General features: G+C 57.8%; 1 protein-coding gene across 5 annotated transcripts in view; it reads right to left on the reverse strand.

The window, feature by feature from the left end:
• The window catches only part of ZNF423 (zinc finger protein 423), a 315937-nt gene that overhangs the window by 149359 nt on the left and 151584 nt on the right, over positions 1 to 14994 (reverse strand). The window contains exon 1 of one of the 5 annotated variants that reach the window (XM_014738458.3): positions 10005 to 10185. The exons of 3 other annotated variants lie outside the window; for them this stretch is intronic. The gene's annotated coding sequence lies outside the window, so the exon portion shown is untranslated. Of the gene's footprint in view, positions 1 to 8903; positions 9089 to 10004; positions 10186 to 14994 lie in introns of those variants that run through there. One more of the 5 variants, XM_023636933.2, reaches the window with a different exon arrangement.

Raw genomic sequence — 14994 nt, forward strand, 5'->3', positions numbered from 1 at the left:
TTCTACATTTTTCTCACCTGTAGCGGTGATTAAAATTCATTATAAATGAAAGGAGTGAACAGAGAAACAAGTTCCTCTGTGTACCGTTCTAAACTCAAATTAGAAACAGCTGTTTGCTAATTCATGCAGCGATGTTTTGTCGTGCTCTGTGAATCAGTAATAACTCACCCTATTGCTGCAGAAATTTTTGGAGAATCCATATATTTAACTCACTCTCCAGGCAGGATGGCGGCGGCACCCCAGGCCCACCTTCGGGCAGGCGCAGGAGACCTGGGTTCCGCCCTCGAGGATGTCCACCACCGCCCGACAGAGGACCCCAAACTCAGAGGCGCCCTGCGCACCCCCCCCAGACACCAGCCCTGGCAGGACCAGAAGGAAACCCCAAAACAGTCTCCTCGTCTCCTCCCCTCCCCCGGAACCACCAAAAAAAAAAAAACACCAACTCTGATTAAACGCAAACTGCACACATCCTCCAGCCGCCGGAGGGAACAGCAAAATTAAAAGTCTAATTGGTACCCGGAACAATTTAAAACTATTAAGTGTAGGTGAAGCTCCTCTGTAAGAAAATAATCCTTTGACTGGGATTAAGCTCGTTTGGATAGCAGTCTTCCCTTCCCTACGTTCTGGAGCAGAAGTCAGAGCAGTCTGGGAGTCCTGGAAGCTTCTGAGAAGTGCTTGGCCTCCCCTCTGCCGACTTCAGGAAAGCGGCATGTGGCATCCAGAGGCGCACCCCCGTCGGAGGCTTTGAAAGGAAGTGGATGTTCTTCTTTCTTTCTGGGGAGAGGTGAGCAACACGTCTGGAAGCCCGTACTGCCACATGGCACACCAAACCTGCTCTGTCCTGGCTAACACGCACCTGTCCTTTAAGACACTGCCTCCAGGAAGCCTTCCCTGACTCTGCCTGCCACTGTCAGCGCCTCTTCTCAATCTTCGGGCGCTGCCATCAGCCTACTTCTCACCCTGAATTGTGGTTCTTGGTATCACTATTTTTGAGATCTTGGAGCTCCCTTGTGTCCCCTGCGTGCCTTCAGATCATGGTGACACTGGGCCACTTTTTGAACTTCAGACTGCCATCACCTCCCAGCCCCACCCTACAGCCACCAACCACAGAGCCCTGTGTGTGCGGCACGCATGGTGCCAAGCTCTTCGAGGCCTTTCCTCCTTAAATCCTCACCTCTGTCCATGTGGTACCACCACTATTTCCCCATTTCACAGATCAGACACCTGAGGCCCAGAGAGGGCACGGGCCCTGAGTTGCACAGCAATTAGTTGAGGGAGTCTGGAATGACTCCATGTTTCTCCAGAAAGCCATCAAACCGCCCACTGTTAACAGAGAGCATGCCTCGCCGGGCCCAGCCTCTGAGCCCTTGTTCAGGCCACGGTGCTCACCAGCGGTGCCCCTCCACTGATCTCTTCCACCCAAACCCAACCCGTTCCTCAGGGTGCAGCTCCTCCCACCTCCCAGGGCATTCTGCAGAGCTGGGAGTCCGGCCCTCATTCGGTGGCGTCGGGCTGGGCCTGGGAGATGGCAGTCGGATGCACCGGGTCTGCAGGCGCAGGCCACAGCTGTGCCCACCTGCAGGGCTCTGGGGAAGGCAGAGGGTGGCAGAGGGCTTCCTCCCGGGCAGCATCAGGAAAGGGTGAGCCCGAAGGAGGGGCCATGCTGGGAGGCAGGGACACTCAAATGGGCTCAGAGGAAGGCCAAGCCTCTCCACTGACCGGCATTGCCCAAACATGGGAGCTGCCCACGGTTAGAAGCCATGATGAGATGAGGGGGCAGCCAAGATGGCGTCTGATAACAGTGACACACAAAGTGGGAAGGTTAGTGCCCTCCAATGCCCTTCTCAGCCTTCTCATCAGGCGAGAGCGCCTCCAGGAGGCCTGTGTCTGTCGCTCGTCTCCAGCATCCCACAGAGGGAACGGACCCCAGGCTCGGCCCCTGCAGAGCACAGCGGCTTTGGGCTGGGGCAACATGAGAGCGGGGCTTCCTTTGGGTTTGTTTTTAAATTACTTCTAAGGTTACTGTCTACTTACAGCAAATAATACTGATTTTTCCATTTGCAGAATTAAGTAAATGAATGAATTTAAGTACGAAAAGAGAACTGACTTAAAAATACCAGGGAATCGCAGCACCAGTTGTGCTCAAACGTTGCAGAAAGCATGGCAGGGGTACAGGCGGCCAAGCCTGGGACACCGGAGTGGAAGCGAGCGCGGACACCTCCATCACACAGTCACTCGCAGATTTGCCCCTGAAATTATTTTTCTCCCCCAAACCCACACGGCTTTCCCTGCAGTGCATATGTGACCGAAGCCCTGAATGTGAAATGGGTGAACGAGGCAGCCCAGGTGGGATTCCTGGCCATCTGATCCAGGGCAAGTCTCCTTCCTGCCACCACCCCCCGTTAGCTGGGGACCCGAATCAAAGGTCTTCCGACTTCCAACCCCACGTCCCATCCAGACAGCGAAGCCTCCTGACGTCAGACTAAGCAGAACCTGATGGGGTAAGGTGCGGGTCATCAAACTCCAGCCCCCGTTCTCGCCCCATAATGCCCACTTCTGGGAGTTTTCTGAGGCTCTGCACGGGCACAAACAGCCAGGCTGAGCCCCAGGTCCTGGCTCAGTCTCACCAACCCAGGTGTGTCCCAGCCCCAACCCCTGTGACAGCCACATCCACACCCAGGGAGTCAGGTCCCAGGGACCCTGGGGGATGTTGCAGCAAGCCCAGCCCCAGCACCTCCAGGAGCAGATGCGAGAGAAGATGCTACAGCTGGAGAATACCTGTCCTGTGAGCTTGCTGCCACACCGGGCCCTGCCTCAGTCGCCTCGCCCCCCGCCCCAGGCCTTGCCCCCAGTCTTCAGAGGCCACCACTCAGCTCTCTGAGCTCACAGCAACCTGGGCAGGTGCGAGGGGGAGGTCATCCACAGGGTATCCGGGTGGGGCCTGAGCCAAGTTCAGGAGGTCTCCACAGCTCAGTGCTAGAGAGAGGCCCCGGGAGCTGCCACCCTCCCCTCCAGGTCTGGCTGGCTCCAGGCAGAATGCAGCACAGCCCGCGGGTCTGGCCCAGGGCCTCTCCCAGCAGCTGAACCAGCACGGGACCAGCAGCTTGGTTCTGAGACCCAATAGCTGCGTAACCTTGGGAAAACCCTCGGCCCCTGGGCGCTCCTCGCCTCATCTGCAGAATGTAGCTGGTATACGTGCCTTTCCTGATGGAGGTACGGACAGAGAAGCGCTCAGTGAGGTACAATGAGCAAGTGAATGAATAGAAGACCAAATTCATATTGTAATTTTCATCAACCGCAGTGTCAGAGAAAACAAACAGTGCATCCCACCTAGAACTCTGAGTGTTGAGCAGACATGGAAAAATGACTCACCCGTAGATTCTTTTTACCCTATAGGTACACATGTGCACATGACATGTGGGTCATAAATGACAATCATTATGTGCTGACACTGGAGTGTTTGCTCCAGGTCACACACGTTGTCTCATTTAACAGTCACAACAGGCTGACGAGTTATAATTACCAGCCCCATTTTGCAGATGAGAAAACTGAGGCTTACAAAGGTTGATTAACATGTCTGCGGTCTTACAGGTCAGAAAGGACGGAGCTAGGTTTTGACTATGGCTCATCTGACCTCTTAACCCCTATGACCACCTGTGACCTGTGCTCTTAACCACCCTGGGACGTGTGTGTGAATCACCACATCTGAGGGAAGAAAACGAGTGGTGACACGGGCTCAGGAGCAAGAACACCTCCCGCCACAGAGCCAGCTTCACTGAGAGCCCAGGCTGGATGCTCCCCGAGAACCCTCGGGGGGCGTCTGCACTGGACCCGCGCTTCTCAGGCTGGGGGTCAGACTTCCAGGGACGAGGCTGGCACTGTCCGAGTTCAAAGTGCAGATGTGCTGCTTTTCGGCTCTGTCAAAGCTGTCCGCAGCCCGGCTTGGGGTCAGCCCGCAGCACCTGCAAGACTGAGGAGCCTCACCTCTGCGGACTGAGGCACACCCCGAAAACACTGCTCTCTGCACCAGCAACGTGCAGGCGCCCGCTCAGCAACTCAGCGAGGCGGTCACCAGCTCGGTCCCATCTTACAGAAGAGGACACTGAAGGAAGGGGGCTAAGGGGCTTCTGCGCAGGCGCTTTAGGCACGTACAGCCCTGAAGGCAGGGAGCCCCCACCAAGATGGCCCTCATCCGAAGGGGGACTGGGGCCCGTGAGCTCCTTCAGAGCCCTTCCTGGGGCGTCCTGCACATGCACCGAGGTCCCCGCAGAGTCAAGCCCACGTCCACAGCCGTGACCTGGACACTCCACCCCTGTGGACCTTTCCCCTTCCCTGCCCCACTCCCCGTGCCCCCACTCCTGCTCCCTGGGACCACCTCCCCATCATGTAACCTGGACCCGAGTCCCGGCCTCAGGCTCTGTGTTGCGGAAGGCCATCCGCGACACTTACCTGCATGGTGGCGCCAGATTCAGCGGCCCTCCACCTCCACAGCCCGCTCTGTGCCCCTGGCCAGGATTTCTCATGCTTGAGTCACTGAGAGGACACCTTCAAGGCCTGTGCTCTATTTATTTACTTACTTTTAATTACTATTACTCATCTTTGTCCTTTCACCTGCCTTAGGCCTAGCAATGCTACCTACCTTAGCATAATAATCCTGATTAGTAACCTTGATGAAATTATGAATATTATTTTGCAACGTCCATTAAAATAAATGCATAATTACAAACAAAAAAAAATGTACGAACCACCTAAAATTGGGCTGCATCTTCCTAAAAGTGGCTCAGGTCTCCCCCGGTGGAGCCCCCTGCCCCCGCCTACATCTGCACAGGACTGCAGCTCTCAGTGTGTCCCTCCCTCCCCTCCAGGCTGTGAGGGGGGGTGGCCCGCCTTTGTGGCCACCGAGTGCACAGCGCAGTGCCTGGCCAGAGACGGGCAGGGGAGAAGAGGTGCGCTGGGCCCTGCGGGGGTGCCCTAGGATTCTCCTGATGGCTGGCGCCAGCCACACAGGCACTCTGCAGGTCCCACTCACCCTTTATACTCGTCCAAATCTACAACTCAGCAGAGAAAATCTCAATTTTCCCTAGATTTTGATGTTTCAGACTCCAGAAAAATTGCCATCATGGGCCTTGTTGCCGAGCTGTTGAGCGCCAATGACTGAAGGCCGCCCCGGCCCCGGCTGTGTGGGAGGAGATGAAGCCCACTTGTCAGGCCCGGGAAAGGCTCCGGAGGGCACGGGGAGCAGCCAGGGAGGCGGCCATCTGGTCCAGGACCACAGTGGGAAGGAGGAGCCCCACGTTGTTGCGCTGGCAGGTCAGGTCACCCCCTGGAGGCGGCCGTGGCACTCCCCTGACTCCATTTCCAAGTGTGGGACAGGGCCAGTGAAGTTGCAGACAGCACCACTGGGGCGTGTAGTCCCCTGGCCCCTTCTTAGCATCACTGACCCTTCTCTAGGTGCCTCTACACCACCGCTGCCCCCCCCTCTGCTTTCTCAGCCTGAATGGCCACCACCTCCTTACACCCTCCTCTCGCCCTCACTGTGCCCACTCTCAGAAACAGACTTGAAAACCGTCAGCATAAACCACACTCACTGAGCACTTCCTATATGCCACGCCAATTTTTAATTTATTTACTTACTTACTTCTATTATTAGTCATAGACGTTTCAGTTCTATTAATGCATTTAAACCACACATAATTTTTTCACTAGACACATTTTACAGATGAGGAAGCTGAGGCTCAGACAACTGAAACAGATCTTTGGGACTGCCTGGCCAGCGAACCACTCCTTGTGCATATGGGGACACCAAGGTCCTTGAGGTCTGAGGGACGGACCTGCCCCAAAGCCGAATGCAGCAGAGCCAAGAGGATCTGGCTGCCTGACTCTCCATGTCAGGACATGTCCGCATCCTTGGATTTACGGGAGCCGCCCCCACACGCCCCAGAGGAGGCTGAGTCACTGACACAGGGCAGAGGGGTGCACTGAGAGCCCAGCCCTGATGGAAAGTGGTCCATCACCCAGGATCCTGCACACGACATATCCCCCCGTGCACGCCGGAGGCCTGCCCCCAGCGGCATCTGGGAAGGGGGACACTGGCCCCAGCCCAGTTCAGGGGAACAGCATCCCTGATGGTGGTGCTTGGTCCACAGCCTGCCAGGGGCCACTGTCCAAGACAGGGCTGGTTACCAGCTCATCTCAGCGTGGGGCACACAGTAGGCCCTCCACATTTGCTGAATATTCCGTGAGTGACTGAGTCGACAAATGAGGGTTTCAGCCAGGTCACGAGGGGGCCAAGCACAGGGCTGCGAGTGAGCTGATCTTCCTAACCCTTCCCTTCGGCGTCGCATCCGCCAGCGCCTCACCTGTCCATGTTCACCTTCTCCCAAGAATGGGACTCAGGTTTCCCCACAGGTACTCTTGGCTTAGAACTGTCTGGAGAAAACTCTGAGAAGCCCCGAATTTCTGGATCCCTAGGAGCCCACGTGAGGTGCCTGGTAATAACAATCTGCTTCATGTCTAAATAAACAAACGAATGGACGAAAGGGTGCATTTCAAGTCTTGGCCTAGAGGAAGCGCTTGGCGACACTGTGGCATGAATCAATGAATGACTGGATGGATGGATAGGTGAAATGTTGAAGTTCCAGGGCTTGGTCTAAAGAAGGCACTTTCTAACTATGGTATGAATGAATACCCGAAGGAGAGAATGAATGAATGAATGACAAAGCTAATCACAAAGAAGGCGCCTGGAGCCACTCGAGGAGGCCTCCGTCAGCTGGAGGCCCAGCGGTGGGCAGGGTGGCAGCTCTGGCTGGAAGCTGGGGAGTTAATGAGCTTGACCACCACTTGACCACCTGGGCCCAGAGGAGCCACCATGCAGAGCCTGTCCACGGTCACCGAGCTCCCGAGGGTGTCCGTGCTTTAAATGCAATTACTCCAGTCTTCAGCGTGGCCCCCATTTGTCATTCTTTTACTTGAAAGAAGCTCTGGGAGCCCGGGAGGGAGCACAGGGGTGTGTGTATATGGCAGGACAAGGGCGCAGGGACAGAGACTCAGCTCCCCGCCTCAGCCCGATTCCCTGGGGAAATGACATTAAAACAAAGGAGACCCCGGGAGGGGAGTGGAGGGAAGGGGGACGGGGGTGCGTGGGCTGGGGGAGCTTCCATTTTCTCAGACCAGAGCAGAACAAATGGATAGAAGTAGGAAGGAAGAAGCTGAGATTCCCTGCTCCCAAAGGCGCAGACTCAGCAATGTGATCTGGGTGGGACGGGGCTTTGCATTTTTTTCTGGTAAAACCCCTCAAGTGGATGCTTCTCTCCACACAACACAGTGTGTGTGTCTGCACGTGTACACATGTGCATGTGTGTCTTCCTCGCCAGGGACTTCCCTGCTAACTACCCAACACCTGTGAACAAGCGCGCCCTCCTGCTGGGAACACACAGCCAAGCAGGCCCCTTGTAAGCTTTTCTGGGAGAAGGTCAGGCCAGCCAAGCACCAACGGCGCCGCCCTTCCTGGCACCACTGCCCTGGATCTCTCCTGCCCTGCCTAAGGGCCAACAGTAAAAAGTGACCACTTCCCGTTCATCCTGGGGAGTCCCCACACTCATTCACCCACCCATTCTCCAAGCACCTACTGAGCGCTTCCTGAGCACCTACTCCGTGCCGGGCTCCCTCCCAGTGCTGGGGCCTGAAGCCCTGCCATGGAGCCTGTGCTCCAGGGGCGTCAGGATCACGTCCAGGGAGGCCCCAGGGCCAGAGAGCCTGGTTTCACACCCTGGCTCCACCAGTGACCCGCCACGTGACCTTGACACGTCACTGAACTCTGCAAGCCTCACCAGGGAAAACCAGGCAGGGCACTCGTCCCCCGCCTCTGGTTGGGGGAGGACTGAACCGGGTAACCCAGGTGAAGCACCTGGCCCAGCGCCAGGCACACGGGAGACGCTCAGTGACACATCCCTGTGTGTCTCTGCTACGTCAGTGGCAGCAAGAGAGGAACGCCTGGTTCACCGCAGGGTTCTCCCCAACTCCAGTTCACCCTGCCCAGGAGCAGCCTCAGATTTCCACGTCCTTGCACCATTCCCGGGTCTAGATAGGAGCTGCTAATGTGCCGTGACAGAAAGCTGAGCCCGCGATCCTAGCACTGAGCCCAGCAGAGAACCAAACACAGAAGGACCCTCGAGGGGACCCAATCCACCCCCACCCGGTCCTTAAATCCCCTCTGCCACAGAGTGCGGTCCCTTCCAGTGATGGGAGTGTGTTCCCCTCCAAGCTTCCTTAGCAATAAGAAATGCTGTCATCATCGGCACTAAGGGAGGACCTGCAGACCCCCTCTTAGAGACAGGAGCAATAGGGTCCCTGGACTCCCACATCCTCCAAGACGAGGGAGAAACAGTCACCTGTTACAAGGCAGCCTTTTTTTAACGACATTGCCATTTACACTCATTTATTCCTTCAACAAATATTACCAAGCGCCTACTCTGCCAGCGCTATTCCGGGCTCTGGGGAGAGGGTAGTGAGCATAACAAATCCTTGCCCTCAGAGAGCCTACAGCAATGAGAGGAGACACACCCAGGCAATACATCTGTCTGTCATAAGTCAGGCAGAGCAGGAGAAGGGTGGAGAGGGAAGGGATGGGGGTTGCTACTCTGCACAGGTGACAAGGTGACCTTGGAGCAGAGACCTGGAGCAGGCCAAGGCGGAATCTGGAGGAAAAGCATTCCAGGCAGGGGAACTAGCAGGTGCAAATTCCCTGAGGCTGGAGCACGCAGCTTTGGGTACTTTCCAAATCTCCATTTTCCGAGATGCCAACGTGATGCTCAGAGAGAAGGCACCTGTCCTGTCTCCAGGGATCACAGGCCAAGTTGCTCGTTCCCACAGGGACCAAGAATCCAACCCCAGCATCAACTCACTGTGTGACCTGACGCTGGTCTCTCAACCTCTCTGGTCTTGGTTTCGGCAACAGCTAATCGGGGCTGAGCATCCTCCAAGCAAGCACTGCCAGGAGAGGGAGGCCCCTGGGGTCCTCCACAGCCTGCCGCTCTGTGCAAGACGCACCCACCATTCCTCCCTACCCCATCGCGCCATTCTCGCGCCTGCGCCAGCAACGCCACACAGGATTGGTACTCCTGCCAAAATAGCTATTAACCCAGTAGCCAATAATAACACGCTATCCTATCAATTTGCTTCTGAAACCCGTGTAATCACAGAGCCCAAGTTTGCCATCTCGGTAGCTTGGTTACAACATAAACAGAAAGAAACTCACCAGTTCCCTCCCAAGGAGAACAAGTGGCTGGCCACGAGAAATGCCACTTACTACCAAGTGTGCCCTGGGAGGCCCCACGGAGTCCATCAGGATTCACGGCCTGGCAACTAACAGTCCAGAGGCCTGTCCCAGTGTCCTCTCGGCATGTCACCTCTGTGACAGGGGAGGAGACCGATCCCTGGAGGGAACGGCTCAGGGCCACCCTGGCTTTGTGGGTGGCAAGGCCAGACCCAGAAACCGGCACTCCAGCACCCTCCCAGACACTGGCCAGAAACCACAGTGTAGGAAGTGGACAGACAGAGGTGTGGGAGGCGGTGGGAGCCAGCCCCCTAGGGGCCAGCAAGCGCTCAGGGTCACACCAGCCCAAAGGGCACACCGACCATCATTAGGGATGCGAGCCAGGCCTCTTCACAGGAGACCGGGGGACCAGGAGGCCACAGTGGCGGCACTGAGAGAAGGGTAGTGGAAGCAGGGAGAGCAGCACCAGACCCAGAAATGAGGGTGCTGGCCGCCACCCTCTCGCTGCGGGCTCTGACCACATCTGACGCCCGGCCGCCGGTGCCTCCTAGCCCCTCACTTCTCCTCTCCCACTCCAGGAAAACAGTTTCCTTCCTTCTGGAATGGATTCCACTCTGAGCAAACATTCCGCTTCCCAACGAGCCAGGAGCCTCTAATGGGACTCTGGGCGTTCCTGTGCAGACACCAGCCTGTTCTGTTCACTCTCCCCTCCAGCCCCACCCCCGCTTACCTCTCCCCCTGCTCACCAGGGCGCCCCAGGACTAGGTGGTGGATGACTTTGTTCCCGGCACCCAGCAGCGGGGCAAGCGAGGGCCAGAGAGGCGCTTCCCCCTGCCCCACTGGTGACCTCAGCCCCAGGACGCATCCCCACCCTCGGCCTCAGCCGGGAGAGGAAGGGCCAAGAGTGAGCTGCTCCCGGCGGCGCTTGGCGGAGACTCCGGCTAATGGGGAGAGGAAGGGCCTCAGGAGGGGGAGACAGAGGAGGCCAAAGGCTCGGCCACTCGGCCAGATGTTGACCCAGTTGAGGGCCCCAGGGGCGCCCGGGGAGTTCTGACTCCCCTCCGGCTCTGGGATTTTTGCAGAGATGGGGGGCTGGGGCAGCCGCCGCTCCAGTGCTTGTCGCTGAGGTTGGGGTTAAAGGAGGAACACGGAGAGACAGGGGCTGCCAGGACAGGGTGGGGGACAGCCCCTCTGAGGCCCCTGGGTGGGGTGGGTGGGGTGCTGTCTGTGGGAAGGAGCTCTCAGCAGACAGAAGCCAGGCCTCAGAAACTGGCTAGGCCACGGCACTGCACAGCTCCAGGACAAGCCCACTGCCCACTAAAAGGTACCCAACCTGAGCGAAAGGGGGCATTAAAAATGAGAGAGCAGGGAGGGGACCGGGCAGCATGGGCAAGATCAGGGGCGGTTGACTGCAAGCACCCCATCCCTCCTTTCTTGTGCTCTGAGCGCCTTCAGTGTGTAGGCACGCCATCCTCCCAGGGCCCGCTCACCCACAGCGCTGAGAGAAGCCAACTCTGGCACCATCCCCCTCCTCCCCTCCCCGGCCGGCCGGGTCAGCCGTCCAGCAGAGCCGGGCCTCAGCTGCACTGTGAGCCTGGGATCGGGGTCCCGCTGGGCTGGGCAGGCGTGAGTCCCCTGCTCCCACGATGTTCATTTTTGGAGACTTGGCCCTCGACACTGCGTCCTCACCCCACAGCAGTGAGGACAGAGACCCGGGGTGAGGAGACGGCCCAGGGACACATGACTACAGGTGACACTTCGAGGTTGGCAGGACCCAGGGTGCTGACACCAAGAGCTTGGTGTGTGGTGGAGTTCAGGAAGTGTAGACGTCATCCACCCATTCAGTCCTTCTCTCGCTCATTCATCCGGTTATTGGATGGATGTTGGTGACGTGCTCAGCAGCCACCAGGCACTCTGGTGCGGGGGGTACCAAGGGGACAACACAGGGGTGGTTCTTGTCCTGCGAAGCTCAGAGCCTCGTGAGGGAGACAGACGTTTGCATGCTGTGACATCTGCTACAACTGGAGAAGTCCAGGGGGCTGTGGAGAACAGGGGTGGCGTGGGCCAAGAGGCTTCCCAGAAAAAGCACCCTCCACGTTGAGAGCAGCAGGATGGATAAGAATTCACCAAGGAAAGGAAGCAGGGACGGAAACAGGGCTCCCAGCAGCAGCAGCAGCAGCACGTGCAAAGGCCTGGAGGCGAGGCTGAAGGCTCAGCCCGTTCCCATCAATTCGCATCTGGCTCATCACCCTCAGCCCGACTCCAGCAGCTCCGCCCCAGCTCGGGGAGGCCCCATTGGCACCTCGAGGTTAAGCTCATATTCAAGCCCCTTCTTTCCCAGCTGAAGTTCTTGTTAAAAATGTTTTTATATGTTTATTTTTTAGGGGGGATGGGAAGAGAAAAGGGAGACCTGAAGGTCTTCTTCTCTTCAGAAAAAAAATAAATAAATACAGCCTCGAGAAAAGGGCATGGAAAGGTCTCTGCATCTGTAACCACTGAACAAATTAAAATTAGCTCATTTAATCAGCTCCTAATGGCCTGGCTGTCCCGAGTGGGCCCCGCAACACAGCAAACTTCACAGCAGAAACGCGCAGGCCAACGTCAGTTTATCCTACAACAAAGGGATTTTCTAAACAGCGTGATCAAAACGCAGCGAAGGCCGCAGAGAGCTGGGGGGACAGAACGCGGCCCCCAGATCCTGTTGGGCCCCCACCTCCCAGCTTCGTCCCTTTGAACGGAATTGTTCTCTTGGCTTTTGTTCTAATTATCTAAACATGTCTGTAACTCTGTTCTACAAAGAGAGTTTTAATCAGAGAGGCAGTAACTCGAGCCCCATCCTCCGTTCCTGGGCCTGCCCCACACCTCAGCACCTCCCCATCACCACCAGCCTCCAACACACACCCACATCCAGACACACACAGCAGTGACACACACACAATTCTATACACAGTCACGTTACACACACAGCCACATACGCCGCACCCGGGCACACAATACACACAGCTCTCCCGTTTCTAACAGCTGGAGGTGGGGGAGGCCCCCTGGGAGGGCCGCTGTGCGCACACCTGAGGCCCAGGCTGGTAGCGAGGACTCATTTCCCTGGAGAAGTTTCTCCACGCAACTTGCCACCTGGGCTAAGCCATTAGGGAAATTGAGGAGGGGGAGTCAAAGGCCAAGGAAGGGGGGCAGAGGGCCAAGGGAGAAAAGGGGAGAGGGGCCCAGAGGCCTGGTGAGCTGGGGCTAGTGGCCACTCTCAGGCCTGGCGGGGAGGCCAGAAGGCCGGCCCACTGCCAAAGCTGACCTCCCCATCCCGCCCCGCAGCCTCCACGCCAGTCGACCTGCAGCCAGGGGCTCCGCCCAGAGCTGGGACACAGCCAGGCTGGGCTCGAGTCTTGGCTCCCCCACTCACTAGCTCTCAGCCTTCACCTCTTCCTCCAGTCGGCCCCTCGTGGCACCGCTGTGCTGCCCCCGGGAGGGAGTGTCAGCCAGTGGCCAGGCACAGGACGCCCTGCAGAACGTCCGCCGCCTGGCCCTGACACTGCAGGCACCATGGGAGTGCAGGCCCAAGAGGACGGCCGGACAGCGGGCTAGCGACACAACCTGTCATTTCATAGCTTCCAATTTCTTACCCAATCCTAATCCCATGCGTGGGGAAAGGGGACTAAGTAAATCAAACAAAACAAACCAGGTGTAAGGAGCCACCAGCCAGGACCACGGGGGCCTCTGGCAGCCTGCTGCCCCAAGTCCGAAATTTACAGCAACGCCCTAGGTAAATACAATTGTTACCCCCACCTTACAGAACAGGAAACTGAGGCTCAGGGAGCAGAGGAGCCTGGGCCCGTGTCCCTGGCTGGCGGGCGACGGAGCCAGCACGCAGTCTGCTTGGCTCAAAGTCGCATGCTCGTGCCCTGCCCGGCCGCTGCCTCCCTGCCAAGTTTCTACTTGGCCTGGAGTCTGCAAGCCGCAGCCTCCCTCTAAAAAGACCCCCAGGAGAAACGGGAGGGACCCCACCTGAGGGGCCTTTCCAGCACACAGGGCCTGAAGCTGCCCCACCTCCCAGAACTGCGAGAGCCTCAGACCACCCCACCCGGACCCAGGAGGGCAGCCCCCTCCCACACGGCAGCTCACCCCATGCCAGAGAGGGGGTCAGCAAGGACCCTTGCCCATTTCACAGACTTGAAAACTGAGGCCCAGAAATGGTGGGGGTGGGAGATTCAAGCTGCCACAGCTCGGGGGCTGGCTCCCAAAGGGAACTGAGTCCGCCAGTCTTGAGTCCACCCAGCTCGGGACTCCTACCCTCCCCGCCCTGCCCTCGCCAAGCAGCTCCTTCTGTAACCTGTTAGACAGGCAGAACATCTGGCCCCCAGGGAGCATTCAGAAAAGGGGCCTGGGCACCGGTTCTACCCAGTAGGTCCCACTGGGTTGGTGGTGGCTGTGACCCCTTCTCCATTTAACTGGCAGGGCCCAGGCTGACCTCCTGGCACCCCTGGAGGCCTGCCAAGACACAGTCAGGTGGCAAGAGACTCAGAGCCACCTGAGGCAGCCTCAGCATGGGCAGCAGGACCCAGGGAAGCAGCTCCTTTGCCAGCTCACCAATGCCCACAGATCCCACATCCTGCATGCTCCCCCAGCCATGTCCCCAACAAGCACCAGGAGGGAAAAGAGTGGGCAGAGGAGGTCAAGCACACGACCTGGGGTTGAATCTTGGCTCTGCCACATAAATGCTGTGTGACCTGGGGAAAGTGACTTCCCCTTTCTGAACCACAAACTTCAACTATAAAATGACCCCTCCTCAACTTGAGGATTGAAGGAAATGATGTCTAGAAAGTGTTTAGCTCAGTGCCTGCCCCAACCCCCAAATGGTGGCCCTTAGTAAGCACAGGGAATGGGGTAGGCAAAGCAAAGAAGGGTCTCAAATCTGCCTCATCATCTACACAGGCTTCCCAAGAGGCCCAGGCCATCACACCCACTGGGCAGGACACGAGTGCCCTGTCACCCCCAGAGACTCCCCTCAGGCTCAACTCCCCTCAGCTGCTCCTGAACCAAGCCCAGCTGACGGGGCGGCCCAGGGCACGCGGCCGGGCCAGGCTGCCCCAGGTGAGCACAGACCCCTCCTTACAGGGTCTGCCCCCAGGAAGCAGGAGTTGGACCCAGAAGCCCCTCAGAGAGCCCCGACTTCACTCTTACTGTAAGGATTCCGAAGAGAGTCACAGGGAAAAAACAGTTGGCAGTACTGCTCCCCAGCACCATGTCACCCCCCACACAGAAGCCCTGCTGGGCCTCTTTCTGCTCCTAGGCCATGAGGTCCTGCATAAGTCTGGCTCTCGCTCTGAGCCTCAGTTCCCACTCTTCGGGCTCTGCTTGCCCCACAGGGCTGCCGTGATGGTCAGAGGAGAGTAACGCAGTGAAGATGCTCAGTACACTGCCAAGCACCATGGCCACAGGTGGGATTACCAGGGACCACTGGGACAGGAAGGGGAGGAACAGCCAAGGGCAAGCACCACCTGCCCGTTCCCCTACATCTGGGCAGCGGCCACAGAGGGGAAGAGGCTCACGCCAGGGCTGGACACTCCCTCCAGAGCCCCAGGATGCAGGTGGTGGCTGCTGCAGCCAGGCAGCGGCCTCCATCTTTGCCGACTTGGAGAGCCATGGCCACCTGACACAGCACACAGTAGGTGTTGTCAGCTGGCTGATGTCAGTGTCTTGCCACCCTCGACCCT

The sequence above is a fragment of the Equus caballus genome, chromosome 3 (genome assembly GCF_041296265.1).
Source record: "Equus caballus isolate H_3958 breed thoroughbred chromosome 3, TB-T2T, whole genome shotgun sequence".
NCBI lineage: Eukaryota > Metazoa > Chordata > Mammalia > Perissodactyla > Equidae > Equus > Equus caballus.